Raw genomic sequence first — 14,356 nt, forward strand, 5'->3', positions numbered from 1 at the left:
TTCCGAGGTAGGTAAAATGAGGACCCAGATTGTTGGGGGCAATTAAGCTGACTTTGTAATAATGCCGCTTGGGGGGTGTATGAAAGCCCTAATAAGCAGGCATATACATAGAATGAAGGCTACTGCTAAGCTTGTAAGCCGCCCTGAGTCTTCGGAGAAGGGCGGGATATAAATGGAATTAAAATAAAATAAATAAAAATAAATTTAAAAGTCACAACAATCAGGCTATTGCTACTATGCCCGGAATGATGGAGGAAAATAAAATTTCCATTTTGCTGAGAAAACAGTGCATCTTCTAGACCAGGGATGGGCAACTCTATGACCCGTGGACCTTCCAACTCCACATGGCTGGCTGAGGAATTCTGGGAGTTGAAGTCCACAAGTCAAAGTTGCTCCGGTTGCCCATTCCTGGTCTAGAAGATGCACTGATTTCTCACCAAAATGGAAATTTTATATGAGGCCGACCATGAAAAAACACGTACCTGAGATACTGTATGGATGCATCCCAGACAAAACCAAAAATGGAAAGGATACTTCATTTCTTTGCTTTTTCCAGTATTTTAAAGCAAGCTATGTAACCTGCTCAGAAAATCTTTTTTTTACTCTGAACCTGCCTGTTTGTTTTCTGAGCAGATGCTTTCTCAGCATTATATAGGTAATGTAAACAGATCGTGTTTTAACTGGTCCTCAGAAGGATCAAATGTTCTTCCTTCCCTACAATGTATTTAACATCAGGCTGGAAAATATGAAATATGCAGGACACGACAGAATAAACCTGATTATTATTTTTTTCTGACTCAGAACAGCTTTCTTACACCTGCCTGGAGGAAGAAGGGGAAAAAAAAGTTTACCCTTTGACGCAACAATCCACTACAGGCATAAGTGTGCCCCCTTCCCATGATGATCCTTTGGTTCCTTCCTATTCCCTATTTTGTTTTATATTCTTTGAATTACATTAAAGCTATAGGGAGAGAGCCAGATTCAAAAAGCAAAACTGTTTCAAGCACGCACGCATGTAGCAGCCATTAGGATCCCAAATGAGCTTTGTCCCAAGGACTTCATGAAAAAGGTTACATGCGGGCTCGTGTGCATGCATGCAAATCACATCTTTGTTTCGAAGAATTGTTTGGACACCCGTCTTGAGTACAGCTCTGGGTGAGCGACAACAATAAAAACAGTAACCACAAAACCATAATCCATAAAAGCGAAAAGCAAAACCGAATGAATCCCTTAGGGAACTCCTACCACCAGCTCCAGGTATTCCCATTCTATCCCACCCCCCCCGGGTGAAGAAAAGCTGGGTGTCTTTATGGCCTTCCCATGGGCTAAAAGGGTGAGGGGCCTGCTGAGGTACGGGGTAGGGGTGGTGCCTGGCTAAGGAATTCTGGGAGTTGAAGTCCACCAGTCATAAAAGGGCCACGTTTGAAGGCCCCCTGCTTTGAGCTGGTCAAAGCTACCTCTTTATTGCTACATACCTATTTATAAGAATCTTGCCAGACTAAACAGGAACAGCCAGAGAAAGGGCTCAGGAATTCTAGGGGAGGTAAGGCCTATGTCGCTTCCTGCTGCTGTGCGAGGACTCTAAGCTTGAACCCCTCTTCACACCTCCCACCGTTCTAGCTCGAGATTCCACTACCCTATCCGATCCGATCCAGTAGGACAGGCAGATGTCTCAGGGAGAGGTGGTGGCCCTGCACATTTTGCCTTTCAATCCTGGGTCCCTAAGTCCTGGCAAATAATAATAATAATAATAATAATAATAATAATAATAATAATAATAATAATAATAATAATAATAATAATAATAACAACAACAACAACAACAACAACAACAATAATAATAATAATAATAATAATAATAATAATAATAATAATAATAATAATAATAATAATAATAATAATAATAATAGCCAAACTGCGCGATTATGGATGAAACGTGTAACAGTGATGCCCACTGTCATCGGGGCACAGGGTACTAGGTCCAAAAACTTTGCAAAATACATCAAGAAATTGCAGCTTCCTGCAATAACTCCAGCAAAGCTACAAAAAACTGCACTACTCGGAACATCTTACATTTTAAGGAGAGACCTGGTTGATACCTAGGATGCTGGCAGCAACCCGTGTCAACCATTAGGGCCAGTCAATCTGAGTGTTCAGTTGACTGAGTTTCATGTTTTATGAATAAAAGTTTTAATAATAATAATAATAATAATAATAATAATAATAATAATAATAATAATAATAATAATAATAAGAAGAAGAAGAAGAAGAAGAAGAAGAAGAAGAAGAAGAAGAAGAAGAAGAAGAAGAAGAAGAAGAAGAAGAAGAAGAAGTAGTTGGAAGGGATCTTGGAGGTCATCTAGTCCAACCCGCTGCTCAGGCAGGAAATACAAATAGCAGGCATCACTTCCAACTGCTCAGGGGAAAAAAGGGCAAAGGGAAGACATGGAGGCCTTCTTAGGTAGTTGGGACTAGTGGGCATGGAAGGGGTGAGTGGGGGGGTAGAATGAGAAGCCTCCCCAATTCTCATTCCAGTAAATGGGTTTTGGTGACCAGAATCATCCACAGTGGCGCCCATCTGATTAACAGGCAAACCTCTTTGCGGTCGCCATTTTGTGAGAGAGGCCCCGAGATCCTCCTTTTCCAACCCCCAAGGCTTCTGGAAAGTAGGTCGGGGACCGTTTGCCGCAAAGCATGGCGACTGGTGTTTCTTGGACAGCTGAGACGCATTTCACGAAGCCTAGCGTATCTTCCCCCTCCTGTTGCGCAACCCGAGGCATTTGTTCCCATTCTTTCCCTTCCAAACACCTGCCTCTACAGGTCGTATAAAGATTAGAAGGAACACAATGTTCGGCAAGTTATTTCCTTTCCTAATCTGCAGCAACCTTTTCGTATCTGGAATGAAGGGAAGGGCTGCATTTTTTTTCCCCCACTCTTTTACATAAAGAGTCAGAACGCCGCACGTTTTTTTAAAAAAAAACAAAAGCAAAGAAAAGCAGGAGTAATTTAACGTATTTCTTGATGCAGGGTGCAGTCCATTTGCTTCGATAGATGGCGCTTCGAAAAGGGCCTGGACGGACTTGTCAGTAACTTATCTGTCCTAGCTTAACAGATCATCCCTTTTCAGAGTCAGTATGATCGGGAAGTTGAAAAAGCACGGCTGTGCTTCTAGAAACAACAGCTTAAGCCCTTTGTTGGAAAACTAATACTAGACTAGATGCTGATCTCAACAAACAAAACAACTCTTACATAATCCAGTGAAATGTCCAATGCAGTTCGTGATTATTTTTTTCCACCTCCGAGGATCTCTGGCCAGTACACATAATCTCAGTGTTATTTTATCAATGCAACAATCCTGTTACGTAGCGGCGGCTGAGAATGACTGACCCACATAGGTTTACTAACTACGTAGGAACAAAAATCCCTGGTTCCGTTTCCTAGATACAAAAAAAAAAGAAGCTATACTATTTTTGTGCATCCGAGCCTTGAAACAAAACAGGTCCACTTGCTTTTCAGGTTCGGAAACACACTTTTCTTGAAATCAAAAATGCCCCCTCACCAAGTCTTCCACTCCAACGCATAAAGTGTACATAACTTAATAACACAATCCAACAGGAAGTTGTGGCAATAACGCTATAAAACAATCGATCAGTTGTGGACTGCTTGAGGTCACGGCGGCAGGACTGTAACCTTGACGTTCCGAGGGAAACAACAAATAACAACTGAGCATTCAGCACACCTAGTGCCGGAAGATCTCTCCATTTCGAAAGAAAATCTTCAGCTATTAACCAGGTATTCAAACTCTGGCATCTCTTTCCACCTCAAAACGTGAGAGCGTGGTAGGAAAAGTGTTACTGAATTCTTCAGGAGGAAAACGAGCTCTTCCAACGAGAACTTGACTCGGTTTTAGAGAAATCACAAGGAACTTGGGGGAAATGGAAGAAACGGTTTGCTGAAGTCTCGTGAGAAGCACCGACCCAGATTACTCACTGGCTGCGTTCACAAATCCATTAAACCCTATAGTTATAGCCACACAACACAATTCCTATCGTCTCAGAATGCAATATTTAAATAATTTTAAATTATTTTAATTAAATCAAATCAAATTAAATTAAATTAATTTTAAAATTTTAATTTTTACTGTTATTATTAATTGTGGGCTTGTACTAATTTAATTTCATTTTATTCTCTTTTTTGTACTGTTTTAACTGCCCTGTGAACCGCCCTTCGGGAATAGGGCGGTATATAAATTCAACATATATATATATATATATATAAATTCAACATATATATATACCAAGTATATGGTTAATCCACAGCATTGCCATTCCATTCTAGTGCACTGTGGAAACCAGCCTTCAGTTCCGTGGAGCTTTACTCCCAAATTAAGTAGGAAACATAGTTACAGGGTTTAGTATTAAATGTAAGTATATTATCCAGAGGGGTCCCTCTTATTTACTTATTCAATTTTCATCCCGCCTTTACTATTTTGTAAGTCAGTTTTAAGGTGGAGAACGTTTCTTCTATTTGCCCACAACAACCCTGTGAGGTGGGTTGGGCTGGGAGAGAGGGACTGGACCAAAGTCTCCCAGCTAGCTCTTCATGCCTTAAGGCAGGACTAGAACTCACCGTCGCCTGGTGACTGGCCCCAAGTCACTTAACTGGCTTTCATGCCTGAAGGCAGAACTAGAATTCACCGTCTCTGGTTTCTAAGCCAGCACCTTAGCCACTACACCAAACTGGCACTCGTAACTCTTGTAGTCTTCAATCACGGCCTACCTTAGAGATTGATAACCAATGGCCTCTGTTCTGGACCTAGTGCCCAGAGTGAGGGGGTTGGACCAGATGACCTCCAAGGTCCCTTCCAACTTTATTAGTATTATTAAGACAGGACAGGCAACAAATGAAAAAATAAAGGAGATCTGTTTTCCTCTCATTCTCGCAGTGCTCTCTACTTTTGTGCAACCTAGGCAACTTTTGGAGTAGAAGGCACTGAAAAAGATATGCAATCTTTGACTTTCCAAGAATGAAGAACCCACCAGGAAAAAAAAACGAGATAAACTCTATCACTCAAATACTCCCCCAGTATTATTTAATGCCCAATAACAAACCCTATGATTTATACAACTATTTTTGTTTTCCCTCTTGCAAGAATCTCTTGGCAATTCTCTCTCTCTCTCTCTCTCTCTCTCTCTCTCTCTCTCTCTCTCTCTCTCTCTCTCTCTCTCTCTCTCTCTCTCTCTCTCTCTCTCTCTCTCTCTGACTGTGTTTACACAAGCTAGTTCAAAAACTCAGTGGCTCCATTTATCCAACTTTGTAAACCCGGTGATCTTAATCCTCGGTAGTTGTTTTTTTAAAATTTACCTACTGTGGAAACCCAACTCTTTTTAATATTTTATGTGTGCCGATAAATTGTCTCAATCCTATAAAAGAAATGGGTTCTTAAAAAGTGCTGGGCAGGCATAATATATATTTCTCCCTTAACCACACAGCAATTTGTCACTTTTTTTTTTCTTTCATGGCCCAATCAACTGTTATTTCTGCTATGACCCCAAGAACTATTTGTTTTTTCCTTGAGGAAAGATATCCACGGCCAAATCCGGCCGCATATAAACTATTTTCTCGGCTCCACTGCAGCTACACGCTAAGCTTTAGTCATAATTCCTCCATCCACCCCCCCAAAAATGGGGGGGACGGTATTATGAGCTGTCTTATGAGCTGAAACATTTTCACATTTCAACCGGTGACACCTTACCTGGAACAAATGCATCGGGTCATCGTGCCTTACTACTAAAATAGTTCCCTCCTTGGGTTACGACGCGTGTGAAACAAACGTGCGGGACCGCTTCTTCCTACCTTTGCACATTTTTTGAAGCTAACTTAAAATGAAGGAAGAGCAATGGCGTCCGCAAAAATACCGTGGAATTAAAAGGCGCCAGATTTAAGTGTAATTCTGGATGCCTCTTGGGGACAAAGCAGCCGTTAGGTTTATTGTACAGGTTAACAACCACACCTAGTTTTTTTTTGTTTCTTTTTTTTTTTTAAACTCCTTTCAGGCACGCTTGTAATTTTCATCAGGAACCCAGGTAGAAGGAGTGGAAGCGTAACTTTAACCCTCCCTCCTTCCACAGTCCCTTTTCTGGCCCTGCTGGAGGGAGGGAAGCCTGGTGTGTTTGCACCCAGGCAGCCTTCCTGTTCCCCCACCCCCCACCCCCGCAAAAAAGGGGCTTCCAATTCCTCTCAAGAGTTTATTCTCCCCCCCCCCCGTATCACTTTGTTGAAGGAACCAGGATGGTTGCTAACGAAGTTGGCCCATTTCTGAATTCATGTTCGCCAACTGTTCAGAGGAGGTGCCTGCTTCTCCTCCACTTGCCAACTCAATTAACCTCCCACTCACATAATCGCTTGCTCGCACACCCGAAACACGCACACACACACACACTTTCCCTCCAACTTCCCTATTCAGTGTTATTGTGTGCCACTTAATGCTTCCAAACGTTTCCAATTCAGGTCCTGGGTCTTGTAACCAGCTGAAGAAAGAAAGAAAGAAAGAAAGAAAGAAAGAAAGAAAGAAAGAAAGAAAGAAAGAAAGAAAGAAAGAAAGAAAGAAAGAAAGAAAGAAAGAAAGAAAGAAAGAAAGAAAGAAAGAAAGAAAGAAAGAAAGAAAGAAAGAAAGAAAGAAAGAAAGAAAGAAAGAAAGAAAGAAAGAAAGAAAGAAAAAGGAGGAAGGAAGGAAGGAAGGAAGGAAGGAAGGAAGGAAGGAAGGAAGGAAGGAAGGAAGGAAGGAAGGGGAAGGAAGGAAGGAAGGAAGGAAGGAAGGAAGGAAGGAAGGAAGGAAGGAAGGAAGGGGAAGGAAGGAAGGAAGGAAGGAAGGAAGGAAGGAAAGAAAGAAAGAAAGAAAGAAGAAAGAAAGAAAGAAAGAAAGAAAGAAAGAAAGAAAGAAAGAAAGAAAGAAAGAAAGAAAGAAAGAAAGAAAGAAAAAAGGAGGGAGGGAAGGAAGGAAGGAAGGAAGGAAGGAAGGAAGGAAGGAAGGAAGGAAGAAAGAAAGAAAGAAAGAAAGAAAGAAAGAAAGAAAGAAAGAAGAAAGAAAGAAAGAAAGAAAGAAAGAAAAGGTCACCCGTTCCATCTTTCCTGCCCAAAAGCTCTTGAAACGCCTTGGAACCGGTGACCTCTTCTTTCTTTCTTTTTTTTCTTCTTTTTTTTTTTTAATAGCAGCTGGTTACAAGACCCAGGAACATCTTCTCCTCCTGTGAGCCTCCTCCATATGCCTTGCACGGAACAACCGATGGCTACAACGCGAGTTGATCGGTTGCATGCCTGGGTGCACCCAAGAGAATCAAAAACAGTCTTGTTTCTTCATTCATTTCTAGGTAGCGATCTTTGGAGTCCAGGTGCAAATTTAATATTGTGTGACTGGGTTTAGGTTCAAGTGCAAACTGTTTCCAGCGGGGGGGGGGAGGGGTTGTCTTTCAGAAGCGGATTGCTAACTCTCAGAATTACCCCCTTTTCAGCGCAGCCGACACTAAGAAGTCCGGGAATTGGAAGACTAGACACTGGGAGGGTACTCTGGTTGAGGAAGTCTGGCTTCTTTTATTACGCGAACTCAAGTTATTAAGAGTTGCTCGTTGTGCTTTATCACGTAACGGCATTTGGACCCCATAGCAGCTCGAGGACGCTGAAGCCTAAGATTGCTTCCTGCTGTGCTTTCGTTTAGCTTTTTCTGATTAGGATCGCTTCCTGTAGCCTGGCTCTTTGCTCTTTTCAGCAATTCTAGCACTCTCAAATTGGCCGCTATTGGACATGGCAATGGCTGTTTTGGCTGGATAATAATAATAATAATAATAATAATAATAATAATAATAATAATGATGATGATGATGATGATGATGATGATGATGATGATGATGATGATGATGATGATGATGATGAAAGGGACCTTGGAGGTCATCTACTCCAACCCCCTGCTCAGGCAGGAAATCTTATACCATTTCAGGCAAATGGCTCTCTAGTCTTCTTAAAAACTTCCAGTGTTGAAGCATTCACCGCTTCTGGAGGCAGGTTTTTCCACCGGTTAATTGTTCTCACTGTCAGGAAGTTTCTCCTTAGTTCTAGGTTGCTTCTCTCCTTGATGAGTTTCCATCCGTTGCTTCTTGTCCTGCCTTCAGATGCTTCGGAGTATAGCTTGACTCCCTCTTCTTTGGGGCAGCCCCTGAGACATCGGAAGACTGCTATCGTGCCCCCCCCTCGTCCTTCTCTTCATTAAACTAAACATTCCCAATTCCAGCAACCGTTCCTTGTATGTTTTAGCCTCCAGTCCCCTGATCATCTTTATTGCTCTTTTCTGTACTCTTTCTAGAGTGAGCATTCCAAAACTCAAATTAGTATACAAAAATCAAAATGTTCCATGACCTTTTCTTTCCATTTTCACTTAATAGCAATAACACTTACAACTTATATACTGCTTCACAGTGCTTTACAGCCTCTTCTACGTGGTTTATAGAGTCAGCCTATTGCCTCCCAACAACCACTTGGGTCCTCATTTTACGGACCTTGGAGAGATGGACGTCTTGAGTCAACATTGAGCTGGTGAAGATCGAACTCCTGGAGTGAACAGTGAGTTAGCCTGCACTACGGTACCACCACGGCTTCTGATGCCGTGAAAAATGGGGAAAAGAGAACACCTGGTCCTGTAAATTGTCCCCAAGTTCAAAATCCACTGGACTTTCTTGCTTTTTACCTTGGAAAAGTTTCATTTCCCATCCAAGACGTTTTTTCCGTTCAGAACTTCTTGGGTGAAGAGCAAAATGTTTTCGAGGGGGGAAAAAACCGAGAAAAGTCCAGTTTGCCTTTTGCGAAAGCACTTCTGGGACAAGCCCTGACCTGGATGATTTGAGAATCTCCATAGACGTTGGTCCTGTGAATTGTCACGCTATAAATATTGAAGCCTCATTCATATTACCTCCTTGAACACTTCATTGCCCCTCAATGGGTTACCCCTTTAAATGAGACACAACCTGGGAGGCCAGTGTGGCAGTACAACTGATCTGCTGGGCTCAAAGTTATCAGGGGAGTATCAACAAAAGTGCGTATAGTCAAGGCTATGGTCTTCCCAGTTGCAATGTATGGCAGTGAAAGTTGGACCATAAGAAAGGCCGAGCGCCAAAGAATTGAGGCCTTTGAACTCTGGTGCCGGAGAAGACTCCTGCAAGTCCCTCGGACTGCAAGGCGATCAAACCGGTCGGTCCTAGAGGAGATCAACCCTGACTGCTCTTTAGAAGGCCAGATCCTGAAGCTAAAACTCAAATCCTTTGGCCACCTAATGAGAAGGAAGGACTCACTGGAGAAGAGCCTAATGCTGGGAAAGGTTGAGGGCAAGAGAAGAAGGGGACGACAGAGAATGAGGTGGCTGGACGGAGTCACTGAAGCAGGAGGCGTGAGCTTAAAGGGACTCCAGAAGATGGTGGAGGACAGGAAGGCCTGGAGGAACGTTGTCCATAGGGTCGCGATGGGTCGGACACGACTTCGCAGCTAACAACGACAACATCAATATGTAGAACATGAACAAAATTAACAAAATGGAAAGACAAATCTTCGGTGTGTGATACTTGGACAGAGGAAAAGAAAATCCCGAAAGGGAACATTTCCAGAAAGAAGAAGCCAACTGCGCTGTATTGAATCTTCCCAGGCTAATAGTGGTGATGAAATCACGAGATGTAAAAAGGGAGGCTAATCCCTTTGGGCCTTCCTATATCCCTGCGTATTTTTATTTATGCTCCCATTCATGCTTCCTACTCACCAACACATCAAAAAGGGTCCTGTCCTCCACCTAGCAACAAAAATCTTGGCAAAGCGTACAAAGTTCTGTAGTTTGGGCCTTACCACCACTGACAATTAATCTTTCAGTCTCCTGCCTCTAGTCTTCTAATAATGCCACTTTCCGGGACTTGTTACTGATTAACAAAAATACCTTTAATGGAATATCTTTTATGGAATGCTCTAATCAGGTTACCTAATTTGGGGGAATGAAACGTTTGCAAGAAAACAACCAAGCTCATAGAGCAACAAGGACCCCCTCAGGCCTCCCAGAGTCACATTATATGTGATGGGCAGCTAGATAAAATTCAAGTAAATAAATAAAACAGCTGCTTCAAAAGGGACAGCGGAACAAAATGGTAGAGGAGAATGCAAGACTCAGGCTAACAGGCCAGGAAATTTTACACTTCCTCAAGGTTAGCGGCGCCGACAGAAACCTCTCATTTGCCAAATAAGAAGACTCAAAAAAAATTGGGCAAGAGTCAAACACACACCTCAATGACAAGAATGCAGATGTTACACACATTAAACCAGACGCGCTTGCCTGTACTGGAATTAACACACATACATACCCGCCCCCGTGTATTGTTTTGGTGAATCCACAAAAACCAAACATACCTTCTCTCCAATCTAGTGCATTTTTTTTCTTCTTCTCTAGAATGGTATTTTGGCAACAAGATGGATCACATTCTCCAGTAGAAGCTTGTGGTAGCATGTCCAGAGAAAGGAAAGAGGGCTGGTAGTAGCTTTGGTTACAAATGCTTCCTATTGCCCCATATTGCTGAAGTCAATCAACAGCAGTTTCCCAACACTTGGGTTGAGATTTATTTATTTTTTTTCCATTCCACCTGAAGACGTGAGGATGAGGTCCGAGTTCATCTGCCTGAAATCTACTTTCCAAAGCCCATTACTAATATCAGCACCTTGGACAAAGTTTTTTTGTTTGTGATTTCTTATAGGCATTGTGTATTTGAGCTCTTGATACTCTCTGTAATGATAATCACTACACAGCGGTCTAGGGGGGGAAATTCTAAGATTTGTAAAAACATTAGTATTACTACACTCGTAAGAACAATTGAGGGAAAAATAGTTCTCTCAATTCTACATCAGTATCATCTGGGAAAACCCTTAAGGCCGTGGTGGCGAACCCATGGCACGCGTCCCCTCTCCCCTCTCTCCCTCCTCGCACACCATCGCCCCAGTCCTAGGCCTTCAGATGGGTTTTATAAAACCTTTTTGCTTTAGGCCTCCACCGCCTGTGCAAAAAAAAAAAGGGTTCAATCAATCAATCAATTTCAACTTCTCGCAAGGAAAAAAAAATCTCACAAAGTTGGAATTGATTGAACTTTTTAGTCCCAACCAGTCTGCCATTACCACAGCCCCGCCCACCCAACGGGCCATGCCCACCCGGCACCCGACGATACGTAAGTGGGTTTTGGGTTGCAGTTTGGGCACTCGGTCTCTAAACCGTTCACCATCACTGCCTTAAGGGGTACAATCCTAAAACAGCCTGATGAAAGTCCAGTTACGGCTAGATCAGGGGTAGGCAACCTTGGCTCTTTTATGACTCGTGGACTTCAACTCCCAGAATTCCTGAGCCAGAATGGCTCAACTTGGAAACCTCTCCCTTTCCCCTCAGCATGGCTGGCTCAGGAATTCTGGGAGTTGAAGTCCACGAGTCTTAAAAGAGCCAAGGTTGCCTAACCCTGGGCTAGATGAAGACTCACAAAGATGGGGGAGATGGAACACCTGGGGTTAAGTACAAACACACTTTATTGCTGAAGCAGTTTGCTGCTTGCGCTCTTTGTTACTCACTTAATCACGTACATTCCTACCTCACTGCTGGTTGTGGCGCTCCCAGCCTTAAGGAAAACCAGGCAGGTTGCACTGCTAAAGAACTGCGGAGATATAACGCTGGCTGGGGAATTCTGGGAGTTGAATTCCACAACTCTTTAAAATTGCCAAGGTTGGACATCCTTGATGAAGTGGTTCACAAGCTGATAAGAATTCAGGAGCTTGTCTTGTTTTGTAAACAGTTACCCCGCAATTCCTGTTATCGGTATGAATAATTGCTTCCTTGTCCTTAGAAATAAACTAAGAAATAAACGAAACTTGTCATTGGAAATAAACTAAGAAACTAAGAACTAATAAACTGTTAAGGTACTAGAGCACGGGTGTCAAACTCGATCGCACCACGTGGGTGGGGGTGGTCTGTGTGTGACACATGCAGCCTGTCGGCCGCCAGTTTGACAGCCCTATACTAGAGAGAGAAGCTAGTACAGTGATGGAGAACCTTTTAGAGACCGAGTGCCCAAACTGCAACCCCAAACCCACTTATTTATCACAAAGTGCCAACACAGCAACTCATGCATTGACATATTTTGTCTTAAAAGAAAAACACAGTAACAAATGATACCAACAACTTTTGACTGAAAGGTAAAAGTTTCCCTTTGGCACGCTTTTGAACAATTAATGCAGACATGTCAAACACAAGGCCCGGGGGCCAGATCCGGCCCGCAAAGTGGCTTCATGTGGCCCATGAAGCCATCCTGGAAACAGTGAGGGAACGGCCCCCACTGCCTTGCCCAGAGACCCTCCTTCTGCCAGAGACCCTCAGATCTGTCCCACTCCTGCCCAGGCCCCCATAGGCACCCTTGATGCGAACGATGTAGAGCTGGCCACGCCCACCCAGTAGGCCATACGCACTCTAGCCATGCCCACCCAGTAGGCCATGCCCACCCTGGCCATACTTACCCGGCCCCCTGAGGGCAACCGCAATGCTGATGCGGCCCTCAATGAAATTGAGTTTGACACCCCTGAATTAATGTGATTTTTGCTGTTGTACGCACGCTGATAATTTGTCTAACCTTGGCTTATACTTTGTAAGTTTGAGAGCAACACATGCAGCACTCAGGCCATCTGTTAGTCTGTTTCTGGTGTCAGATTTGATATAATTCAAAGCTGAAAACAGCGCGCTCACTCCGGAGGCATTCTGGCTAGGAAGGGGCTTGAAAAATGGCTTTTTTCTGCGAAAATGTAGCCAAAGAGTGAGGTGCGCATGCCCACAGAGAGGGCTCCAAGTGCCCCCCTTCTGGCACACGTGCCATAGGTTCGCCACCACTGAGCTAGTAGTTTGAAACAGAAGCAGTTCAGCTGTTGAAATTCTTGTCATCCCATCCTCAGTTTCTTAGTTTCTTCCTCAAGAGACTTGAGAATTGGATTTGGAGAAAGAATTAGTTTTAGGCAAAGGCCAGGAGACTGACAAAGGCATATATACCTGTAGAGACAGTTGCAATGATGGTCAGTGGCTTCAAAAAGAACAGGCACAACCAGATCAAAGCCATGCCTTCATTTAACATCTGTTAAATGAAGGGGCAGGGCTTCAATCACCCAGTCACACCAGCCATTTTGAAGCCAGTGGCGTTGCTGTGTGTACATGTTTTATTCTTAAGATTTTTTAAAAAAAAACATTAAAAAAAATGACAATGTGCAATGATGCCAGGATGCAAACTCCATCCTTATATGCTTGCACATCAATGTCTGACACAAATACAAAGCAAAAAAGAAAAAAGAAATTGGACAAAAATACATACAGCACTTGGTTAGAAAAGGTGTTAGGGAAACACGTAGACTTTAAACCTGAACTTTTGTGTGTGTGTGTGTGTGTGTAATTCCAGAAAAATTTGATAAACAAAGTGTATATTTAACATTGCTTGTATTAACAGCAGCAAGGATCGTATTTGCTCAGCACTGGAAAAATGAAGAAACACCACTGGATGAAGAGACAATCAAGAAAATACTGTGCTGTGCTGAAATGGATAGGCTTACGTTGAGGATCAAAGAAAAAGAAGATACAGAATATTTTCAAACATGGAACTTATTTTATCAATGGCTGGAGAAACGGGATAGAGAGTAAGAACTTAACTTGTATTGCTAAGCAAAACAAATCAGCCCAGACAACACGTTGTTCATTAAGCGTTAATGAATTGTAATACTAGAAAATTAATAAAATATTATTTTTAAAAAACCCTTGATTTTGCCTGCTGACTACTGGAGGCAATTGACGGGGCAGGAAGTTCTCATCAACATCTCATCCAGCCTTTTGCATAATTTCTAAAATTTTAATTGTTTTTCTATTTATCTTTTTATGATTTGTAAGCTACCCAGAGGGATGCGGTGGCTCAGTGGGTTAGGATGCTGAGCTTGTCGATCAGAAGGTCGGCAGTTTGGCGGATCGAATCCCGAGTGCCGCATAACAGTGAGTGCCTGTTACTCGTCCCAGCTTCTGCCAACCTAGCAGTTCGAAAGCACATAAAAATGCAAGTAGAAAAATAGGGACCACTACAGTGGGAAGGTAACAGCGTTCCGTGCGCCTTTGGCGTCTAGTCATGCCGGCCACATGACCATGGAGACGTCCTCGGACAAGCGCTGGCTCTTCGGCTTTGAAACGGAGACGAGCACCGGCCCCTAGTCGGAAACGACTAGCACGCATGTACGGGGGAACCTTTACCTTTACCTTTAAGCTACCCACTTATCAGGGAGA

At 43.0% G+C, this 14,356-nt stretch overlaps 2 long non-coding RNA genes across 3 annotated transcripts in view; one reads left to right on the plus strand and one right to left on the minus strand.

The window, feature by feature from the left end:
• The window catches only part of LOC308670312, a 123,938-nt gene that overhangs the window by 21,032 nt on the left and 88,550 nt on the right, over positions 1–14,356 (minus strand). The window lies entirely within an intron of this gene.
• The window catches only part of LOC308670313, a 605,733-nt gene continuing 597,895 nt past the window's right edge, over positions 6,519–14,356 (plus strand). The window contains exon 1 of the long non-coding RNA XR_014026990.1: positions 6,519–7,112. This is a non-coding gene — a long non-coding RNA (uncharacterized lncRNA). The remainder of the gene's footprint in view (positions 7,113–14,356) is intronic.

This window comes from Vipera berus, assembly GCF_964194415.1.
Source record: "Vipera berus genome assembly, chromosome: 6".
Classification (NCBI taxonomy): domain Eukaryota; kingdom Metazoa; phylum Chordata; class Lepidosauria; order Squamata; family Viperidae; genus Vipera; species Vipera berus.